Below are 11,000 nucleotides of genomic sequence, written 5' to 3'. Positions count from 1 at the left end.
GGCCCATGGATGGAGGATCCAATTCTCATGCACACGAGCATTTCATTGCCTTGCCTTTAGCTCAGCTATAAATACATGGCCTTGCTCATTCAAATCTCAACCTCAAGGTGATCTGAAAGGCTGTTGAAGTGAAAAACCAACCTTACTCAAAGGAATTTCCATTTTTATTTTTCAAATTCAAGCTTGAATTTCAACATCCTTAGTTGATCTTCAAGTTTCAATTCCTTAGCCTTGCATCCTCATCATTTCAAGATCAAATTGGAAGCAAGAACTTGAGCGGATCGTGTTGATCTAAATCTTGCTCCATGATATAAATTGCTTTGATTGAAACTGTTTTCTGAAGTCCTCGAGCAAGAGGCAGGCCAGTGGTGGTCTTGATTTCATATTTGAGCCATTTAAGTTTGCATACCTTGATTTTCAAGCTCAGATTTCTCACTTAATAGAAACATTGAGGATAATACAAGGTTACAAGGGTGATGTACATCACCCCAGCTTCATTTTGGTACCATAGTTTTTCATTTTGGTTGAGGTTGAAAAACCTGCGCGTGGTGGCCGGAGTTTGTTCTCTGGCCGGAGAAGATGGTGGTTTCCACCACCATCCCTACGTGGATGCATCTGGGCCATTGGATGATGTTCATACGTTCTAATCTCATCCTTGCATTTGTTTGACTTATTTTAAATATGCATGGTACGCATTTGACTTGAGACCATGGTACATCAACGCCTCTGAGCCTTGTGATGAGGCCACGTCATTTAATGAAATCAATCCATGCGCTCCTGATTTTCCTATTTTCTATTTTTCTGTTTTAATTTCTCTTAATTCCTTTTATTTGAAGTCACCTAAATATGAGACCAATAGCAAATTTTTTCTTGAAAAATCTAGTTTCATAATCTGATTTTTAATTATTTTTGTGACTTCATTTAATATTTTTTGTGAATTATTTTGTTTTCAATAGTTTTTAATCATTTTAAATACTTTTTGATATCTGAAAATTCGAAAAATATTTTATAACACAAATGGATCATGATAAGTCTGTGAAAAATAATCTCATCAATTTCTTAATTGATTTGAGATTTATTTGAGATTTTAATTCATTTTGTTATTTTTCATTGTGTTTTTATTGATTTTAAATAGTTTCTGTTTTCAAAAAATGTTGAGAAAATTTGTCAAACTTTGTTTGACCATGTTAGACCTATGAGAATTTAATCGGACTGATCCAAGTTGATTTGAATTGAATTTGAGGTTTGACCATATTTTGTCGATTCCAAAAATACCAAAAACATATATTTGACTTGTTGACTTCTAATCTTCATTTCTCTTCTGTTCTACATTGGTTGATGACGATTTGATTCACATTTGATCATTGTGTTTTGTTATTTCATTTGAATTCTCCATTTTATTTTATCTTCATCTCATTTCCTTTTTTTTTTAATTTTGGCCAATGAGTTAATGATTTGTGGTTGGTCTTGACATATGAGAGGCTTAACCTTCTTTGATCCAAATCAAACACAACTAGATCAAAGATCAAGTAACTTGCTTTGTGCCCAAGATAGGTCGCTTCTTGGTCCAGCAAAAAGCCTAAAGTCCATACAAGGCCTTTCTTCTTTTCTTTTGGCATGACAAGTTGTAGGAGCTTGGCTTACTAGTCATGATCTCTAACTTGTGTTTATTTGCCTATAGTTTTATTGACCGGCCTCAGATAGGTGTGACTACTACATTATTCCACTTACGATTGCTTAACATAGCGCTAAATTGTCTTATGACACACTAACATTAACTACTAACTACTAACTTTAATTCAAGCATTTAATTTCTTGCAATTTACTTTAATGCAATTTACTTTCTTGCTCATTTATTCATATTGCTTTTCCCTTTGCTCACTTGAGCACATATTTTATGTTTATGCCATTTTTCTTTTGCTCATTTGACCTCATTATTATATGTAAATATATTGTTGCTTTGTGATTGTTTTGTCTTTGTGTGAACCCAATGCAAAAAAGAGAAAGGACTTAGAATTAGGACCTTACCTTTGCTTAAAGGAGTTCAAGAGCAACTAGGCCTCATGCCTTTAGAATGATAAACATGTTGAAGAGCAACTAGGCCTTTAGAATGCTAAATCTTAAAGTTGACTTCAAAGGACCCCTAATCTAAACTCATTCTTTGTCCATTCCTCTTATTGTGTTGTGAACGTTTTGATGTTTGCTCTTGTGTGATAGGGATTCCATCTTGAGGTAGTAAGAAGGACCATTGTCATGAGTAGTCAAGTTAAAAGAGACAAGCCAAATGGAGATCCTAGGAGCTTGAATTTAAATATTTGATTTATTGCTTGAGTGGTTTTCTAAGTCCAAAGGAAAGGAGCATCTTGAATCATTTCTATGATTTTAAAGAAAGGAACTCCAAGGGTTTTATCTCTTCTCTTATCTTTGCATGTTTAGGACTACCCCTCCTCTTCTTCTTTCCTCTCTAACCCAAGCCAAACTCATTTATGTGTAAACTTTGACTTTGTTTTAAATTAGAAACCTAGGCCTTAGGCCTTTGATTTTTAAAACTCTTTTCATCAATACTCATTGTGAATAAACCTTAATTCAACTTTGACTTCATTTTGTAAATAATCTAACTTGTAAATACAACTCACTTCAAGTTGATTTTGTGGTTTTGTAAGACCCTAATTTGGACCCTAAGATCCCTCGTGGCATCATAACATGGAATTTACATTGCCTCAAGGATCATAAGCATCTTGGCTCCTTACCTTTGGGGTGGAGTCTCTTGTGAATTGGTTTGAGATCACTAAACATGATTGAATTATATATCATTTCTTTTCTCATTTTATTTACTAACCAAAAGCACAAAAATATGTCACTAACATCTCTTGTTTGTAGCTTGAGTAGTCACAAGGTCTAAAGCTTCTAGGAGATCCTATATGCATTGATATGGCCAAGAGAAGATGAAAGCAAGCATGGATATGGTTCTCAAATCTCTTATCCCTCAAATATGCCTCACAAGTATCTTAATTCATCATTTTCATCAAATCAAATCAAAGGGGCTTGAGGCTTGTTTCCCAAGAAAACCCTAATTCATCTGCTCATCAATTATGCCTTGCTCATAAAGAAACCTCAACCCATGGTCAAATAGAATCAAGGGAAGTTCTTTAATTCACAATTTCATGCAAATTTGAACTTATTTGAGTGTCCTCAATCATCAATTCATTGAGATATAAGGTTTGGACTTGAGAAGTTGATCAGTCAATTCATCTGACTATTTTGAAATGCACTGAGACCTAACTTTTTATGTGTTGGTCAAATGGAGATGACCCCAAGAGAAAATATGTTCTTATAAACCACATGGACAACTTTCATGTTCATCAAAAGTTTATTTGAAGCTTGTAAGGTCATCATCCATTCCAATACATTATAGGTCATTTTGACGGAAACCCTAATTTTGGGTCAACTTCCCAAGGACATAACTCCTTCATTTTTCATGATTTTAAGGTGAGACTTAATGCATTGGAAATCTTAAGATGTCTAATTCAAATGTTATTTTGAGCAAAACTACAAAATATCAAAAGAAGTACATGTGATAATGCAAAACATTATAGGTCACTTTGGACCAAATGCATTGAAATGTGAAAATATCCAACTTCAAATGCCCATACCTTCTGCATAAAAAATCCAAATGATGCAAAATTTAAGTCCAAATTGATTGTCTTGAAAAGATCTACAACTTTCATGTTGAAGGTTTTATCATTCGGAGCTTGCCTCATTGAGATAGAAGGGCTTGAACTTTGGCCAATTTTGAAAGTTCCACATATGCATGTCTTGTACCCTACATTTCAAGTTCAATTTTCATTGATTCCAAGGACCAAATGGAGTTTTGATCAACATGACATTTGTTCCTTATAACAAGCTTTCCAACCATTACCCATAAGGCTGTGTTTTATTTTTGGAAGTATCATTTTCGAAGAGGGGAACTTTTTAGTGCATTTTTGGAAAATCACTTCAATTGCCATGCATCATCCAAATACACCTCATCTGCACGGCCAAAACATATTTGGTGATGTTTAGCTTGCCATTCCAATCAGAATTGGGCCCTCCATGCGCCTCTACAGGCCCATGCATGGAGGCCCTCTTCACCCATGCACACACTTTGCTCATGCTTGCAGCTTCCTTCATCTATAAATACAAGGCCTTGGCTTCATAATTTCTCAACCTAAAGGCGCCCCAATTGCTGCTCAACTGAAAACTCAACCCTCACTAAAGGAACTATTGTATTTCTCTTCAAATTTTTCAGATCTGAATTTTGATTTCATTGATCAATCTTCAGATCTCAAAGTTCCTAAACCTTCTCTACTTGATCCATAGTGCTTACTGTTTGCAAAAGAATCCAAAGATCTTGACTCACATCCTTGCAATTCAAAGGTTTTCTTCAACTGAATTTTGCTTCGAACCAGCTTATATATTATTCCATTTTCTTTATTATAGTGCTTTCAATTTTTGAAAATCATTGAGTTCACTTGAACACCATAGAATTTCTACCTCTGATTTCTCTCAATCTAGAGAGGAATTGAGTGGTACAGGGGTGATGTACATCACCCCAGCTTTTGAATGATGCCTTGATCATGCATTTTGGTTGCCTTTTGAATCTCTGCAAATTTGGATGTGGTCGGAATTTGGCCGGAGAAGACTGATAACACTGAAATTTATCGTATTTTCAACTCCGATTTCACATGCATTCTAGTTGTTTTATTGTTATTTTGTTGTGTTATTGCTATGTTTTCCTTTGTTTTCAGGTTTTTACATTAATCGGAGCCCCGATCGAGAAAAGGAGTGAAAAAGAGCTAAAACCCCTAAAATTCAGCATTTTGTACTTGTGGCCTACCCCATGGTTGGAGCCATAGACCCTGCCATGACGTGTCCAAGCTCAACTTCCCTCAACTGCCACGTTCCCGACTACTTCCACTAAGGCGCCACAGATTGGCCTTGTGGCGGGCGCCACAAGAGGAAAAGTTTTCCCTCCCATTTTCAAGTTGAAGGGCATCCTTGTCATTTCCATCTTTTTACTTGCTTATAAATAGAAGCTTGAAAAAACTTTTACAATCATCCAAACTTAGAACAGAGGAAAACTCAGAGCAACTTTGTTTCACTTAGGCATATATTCAGTATTTTAAAGTGGTAATCGCTTCGCATTGGAGTGTTACCACAAATTGTGTAATCAAGTCTGTGATAGAGTCTGTAATCGAGTTTGGAGCACTTTGGAAGGAAGTTAATCATGCCGTCATTTTCATTTCCGCTTTGCAATTTATTCAACCCTCCGATTGGAGCATGTTTTTATTACTTGTCTTAATCTTATTTATTTTCCCGCACTGGCTTTACTTTATTTATTTTCCCGCACTCGCTTTACTTTATTTATTTTCCTCGCACTCGCTTTAAATTATATATTTCCTCGCACTCGCTTTAAATTATTTATTTCCTCGCACTCACTTTAAATTATTTATTTCCTCGCACTCGCACTACTTTTATTTACTTTCCGCACTCGCACTACTTTTATTTAAATTAATGCACTTTTACTTTACCATGTCTAACTAAATTTATAAGGTTAGAATGTAAGGATTGTAATTGAACCGATAATCCGTACAATTGTTCGTAGAAACACTTAAGGGCTATTTTAACTTTCAACTTAAGTTTTCCCGCACATCAATTCCATTGGGTAAGATCGAAAGTCGTCCAACGTCTATCTAAACTTAATTGTTTTTAACTATTTCAAAAACAGCGAAAGTGCTTTGTTTAGTTCATTAGGAGTTTTTAACTTAAGAAGAACAGAGATTTAAAACTATTTTCGGACGCGTTTATAAGTTTAGAGTATGGTTCGTGAGAACCTCTTTTGGTTAAGAAATCCAGGTTATAATACTTTTCAACTTAGTCAAGATACTATATTTCTTAAAAATAGGTTTACTACACTAACGCAATGTGCGCCTTTTTATAAGTGACAATAAGAGGGTTTGATTAGGGAGTACAACTCGGTTCTGAATACGCGAAAGCGACAGTTCCTGTTAAATTAGTTCTTTTCAAAGTAGGAAACACTGCCCATAAGTAGTTCTATTAGCAAGTACTTGGATTATTAATTGATTACGTGAATTACATTCGACCCTGTCTTTATTACTTGAACTTTATTCAATACTTTTCTTTTCCTTGCACACCCTAAAAACACTTGTTTTGATTGCCTTTGATAAACACCATAACAATAGATAACGATAGATTGACACTTGGTCTTTGTGGATTCGACAATCTTTTTTATTACTCTGACGCGTTCGTATACTTGCGAAAAGCCACGCATCAAGTTTTTGGCGCCGTTGTCGGGGATCAATTTCATCAAATTTCATTTTCCTGTTGTTATATCGTTTAGACTTAGGCTATTTCTCGCCGGTCAATGCGAAAAGCCACGCATCAAGTTTAGGCTTAGTATACCCTCTGGCGGAACCTGAACGTTACGCTCGTGCACGTTTATTCTTTTGATAGAATTAAGAGAGCTATGGCCGAAGATCAAAACCAAAGACCTCTTAAAGATTTCGCTCAACCATCTAATGAAGAACCTAGTTCTAGTAAAGTAAACCCAACACCCCGCTAATAATTTCGAACTTAAACCATCCCTATTGCAACTAGTGCAACAGAGACAATTCGCAAGTCTCGCTACTGAGAACCCAAACCAACATTTAAAAATATTTCTTCAATTAGCAGACACTTTTAAAACCAATGGAGCTTCTCCTGAGGCAATATGTTTAAGATTATTTCCTTTTTCCCTCAGAGATAAAGCCCTATCATGGTTAGATTCCCTTCCACCCAATTCCATTACGACTTGGGATAACCTTAGAAGAGTATTTCTTGCTAGATATTTTCCACCGAGTAAGACCGCCGTTCTTCGAAACCATATAACTAGATTTACCCAAAACCAAGAAGAATCGTTGTTCGAAGCTTGGGAGAGATATAAAGAGTTGTTACGAGCATTCCCATATCATGGTTTAGAAAATTGGTTAATCATTCAAACCTTCTATAATGGACTTCACTATAACACGAAGATGACCATCGACGCTGCCGCAGGCGGTGCTCTGATGAACAAACCTTATCCTGAAGCTAGTGCCCTCATCGAAGATATGGCTCAAAACCATCAATCATGGGGAGTCGAACGAGCGACAGTAGATAAGAAGGAAGCCCAAGGAGGAGTTCATGAACTAAGCTCTATAGACATGATGCAAGCTAAAATGGACGCATTAGCCCTCAAAGTCGAGCATATGTGCATAAACCCGAATACTGTAGCAACAGTTTCGTCGGATTGTGAGATATGTGGAACCAAAGGACACCAACCCTGGATGGAGGAATCATTCAAACTTCTCCTATAAAAACAATAACCCTATTCAGAATAATGCACCTCTGAGACCTAGTTATCAAGCCCCTAGATCCAATCAACCTATTCAACCTGTGCCACCAAAGCCGACAAAACAAGGAGTTCATGAACCAAAACATTCATGTTAATGAATTGATTACTCAGTTAGGAACCAAGGTTGACCAAATAGTTACTCATACCAAGATGCTTGAAACCCAAATCTCCCAGGTAGCTTTAAACCAAGCCCCTCAGACTACACCTGGAGGACAATTCCCTAGACAACCTCAACAAAATCCGAGAGGACAAGCCAATGCCATTACCCTATGAAGTGGGAACGCTTATGATGAGCCACCAAACCCTAGATTGAGTGAACCCGAAACTTCTAAGGAATGTACCAAACCCACGGACGAAGTAAAGGAACCAGAGGAATCTGAAAACCAGGGAGGTCGAGAAAAAGGAGAAGAACCTAAAGATAAAACTTATGTACCACCCCCGCCATATAAACCACCTATACCATATCGGCAAAGACTCAAACAAACTCAGATCAATAAACAGTATCAAAAATTTATTAAAGTTATAGAAAAACTTCATGTAGAAATCCCTTTCACATAAGCCATCACCTAAATACCTTCATATGCAAAGTTTCTCAAAGACATCCTTACCAACAAACGTAGACTTGACGATCCGAAGCCTTTGGAATGTAACGCTATTTCCGAGGACATATTAGCAAAGAAAGATAAAGACCCTGGAAATTTCTCCATTTCTTGCCTTTTGGGTAATCATGTAATCGAAAAAGCTTTTCTAGACTTAGAATCTAGTGTGAGCCTAATGCCTTTAGCAGTTTGTGAGAGGTTAAACTTAGGAGAATTACAGCCCACTAAGATGTTGCTTCAGTTAGCCGATAGATCTGTTAAGTATCCGATAGGCATTTTAGAAGATGTTCCTATTAGGATAGGTCAGTTATTTATCCCTACTGATTTTGTTATCATGGACATCAAAGAGGACAATGATATACCAATCCTTCTAGGTAGACAATTCTTATCGACTGTAGGAGCCATAATAGATGTCAAGAAAGGAAAGTTGACATTTGAGGTAGGTGACGAGAAAATATAATTTATACTTTTGAAATTTCTTATGGCACCTGTGATGGGAGACTCGTGTTATGCCTTAGATATCATTGATGAATGTGTTAGAGAATTAGAACAAAAAGAAATTATAAAAACAATTAAGTTACCATCAACTCTCATAAGGGAAGATGATAACTTTAAGAAACCCTACATCGATGATAACCTTTACGAATGTTTATCCCTTACTCCAGATCCTATGCCATGCCCTAAGAAACCAACCTTAGAACTTAAGGAACTGCCTAAGAACCTGAGATATGAGTTCCTCGATGAAAAGATGAACCGTCCAGTTATAGTTAGTGCTACCTTGAGCCAAGAGGAAACAAACCAACTTTTAGACGTTTTACGAAGATATCCCTCAGCCTTAAGATATAATATCTCTGACCTTAAAGGTATAAGCCCATCCGTATGCATGCATCATATTTCACTATAAGAAGATTCAAAACCCTCCAGAGAACATCAGAGAAGAATAAACCCTATAATGAGTGATGTCGTTAAAAAGGAAGTTCTTAAGTTACTTGAGGCCGATATCATCTATCAGATCTCGGATAGTAATTGGGTGTGCCCTGTGCATGTAGTAACTAAAAAGGGAGGCATCACAGTCGTGCAAAACGATAAAGGCGAACATGTAGTGAAACGTTTAGAAGGAGGATGGCGGATGTGTATAGATTATATAAAATTAAATAAAGCAACTAGGAAGGATCATTTCCCTTTACCATTTATAGACCAGATGTTGGAGCGTCTAGCCAGACACTCTTAATTCTGCTATCTAGATGGATACTCTGGATTCTTCCAAATACCTATCCACCCCGAAGATCAAGAAAAGACTACCTTTACATGCCCTTATGGAACTTTTGCCTACAGACGAATGCCATTCGGCCTCTGTAATGCCCCAGCTACTTTCCAACGCTGCATGATGTCAATCTTTTCAGATTACCTAGATGGTATCATGGAAGTGTTTATGGATGATTTCTCGGTTTGCGGATTTGATTTCCACAATTGTCTTGCTAACCTTGAGAAAATCCTGGAGAGATGCGTGGAGGTGAACCTCGTGCTAAATTGGGAAAAATGTCATTTCATGGTAACCGAAGGAATAGTTTTAGGACATATAGTTTCTGAAAAATGTATAGAGGTAGATAAAGCTAAAATAGAAGTTATAGAAAACCTAAAACCACCAAAAACCATCAGAGAAGTCCGAAGCTTTCTTGGACACGCTGGATTCTACCGGTGTTTCATTAAGGACTTCTCCAAATTAACCAAACCTTTAACTGGACTTTTAATGAAAGATGTTGAATTCATATTCGATGAAAAATGTAATGATGCATTTAATCTTTTAAAGCAAGCATTAATCTCAGCACCCATTATGAAACTACCTGAGTGGTCAGAACCTTTTGAGATAATGTGTGATGCTAGTGATTATGCAGTTGGAGCCGTTCTAGGACAAAGGAAAGATAAAAAATTACATGCCATTTATTATGCTAGTAGAACCCTAGATGCTGCCCAACTTAACTACGCAACAACTGAAAAAGAATTACTCACTGTAGTTTTCGCTATAGACAAATTTATATCTTATCTAGGAGGAGCAAAAATTATAGTTTACACCGATCATGCTGCCATTCGTTACCTATTAAGTAAAAAAGATTCCAAGCCCAGGTTACTCCGATGGATTCTATTATAACAAGAGTTTGATTTAGACATAAGAGATAAAAAAGGCACTGAAAATGTAGTAGTCGATCACCTTTCTAGGCTAGAACATCTAAAACTAGAACTAGTACCCATAAATGATGGTTTCGCCTATGATAGACTGATAGCTAGAGTAGAAACCATTGAAGATAACCTAAGCCCTCATTGGCATCCCCAAAATTCCTTAGCAATAAGTAACATACCCTAGTATGCAAACTTCGTTAATTACCTAGCTGCTGATATAGTACCCCATGATCTTGACTACCACCGCAAGAAGAAATTCTTCCACGATGTGAGAAACTTCTATTGGGACGAACCGCTCCTTTTCAAAAGGGGTAAAGATGGCATTTTTCGCTGTTGCGTTCCTGAAGAAGAGGTAAATAGTATTATCGAGCATTGTCATTCTGCACCCTATGGTGGACATGCGAGCACCTCTAAGACATACGCCAAGATTCTTCAAGTTGGCCTATTCTGGCCTACCATGTGGTGTGATGTCTATGCTTGCATTATCAAATGTGATAGATGCCAACGCACTGGAAACATTTCAAGGCGTGATGAAATGCCTCTAAGAAACATTCAGGAAGTAGAACTCTTTGACCTATGGGGTATAGATTTCATGGGACCTTTCCCACCATCCTTAGGAAACAAGTATATCTTAGTGGTTGTAGACTATGTGTCTAAGTGGATCGAAGCTATAGCTGCGCCCACAAACGACACTAGGGTAGTAATCAAACTATTTAAAAACTATATATTCCCTAGATTTGGAACACCATGTTTAGTCATAAGCGATGGAGGATCACACTTTATATCGAGAATAT

At 36.9% G+C, this 11,000-nt stretch overlaps 1 non-coding gene across 1 annotated transcript; it reads right to left on the bottom strand.

Annotated features, from left to right (window-relative positions):
• Nucleotides 1–6,908: 6,908 nt before the first annotated feature.
• LOC127077469 (small nucleolar RNA R71) lies at nucleotides 6,909–7,015 on the bottom strand. Its single transcript, XR_007787278.1, has one exon. It is a non-coding gene; the product is annotated as a small nucleolar RNA R71 (small nucleolar RNA).
• Between the last annotated feature and the right edge of the window lie 3,985 nt (nucleotides 7,016–11,000).

Source organism: Lathyrus oleraceus, chromosome 4, assembly GCF_024323335.1.
Source record: "Lathyrus oleraceus cultivar Zhongwan6 chromosome 4, CAAS_Psat_ZW6_1.0, whole genome shotgun sequence".
Taxonomy (NCBI): Eukaryota; Viridiplantae; Streptophyta; class Magnoliopsida; order Fabales; family Fabaceae; genus Lathyrus; species Lathyrus oleraceus.
Note: the sequence above shows the minus strand (reverse complement) of the source record. Positions and strands in the feature narration are given on the sequence as shown.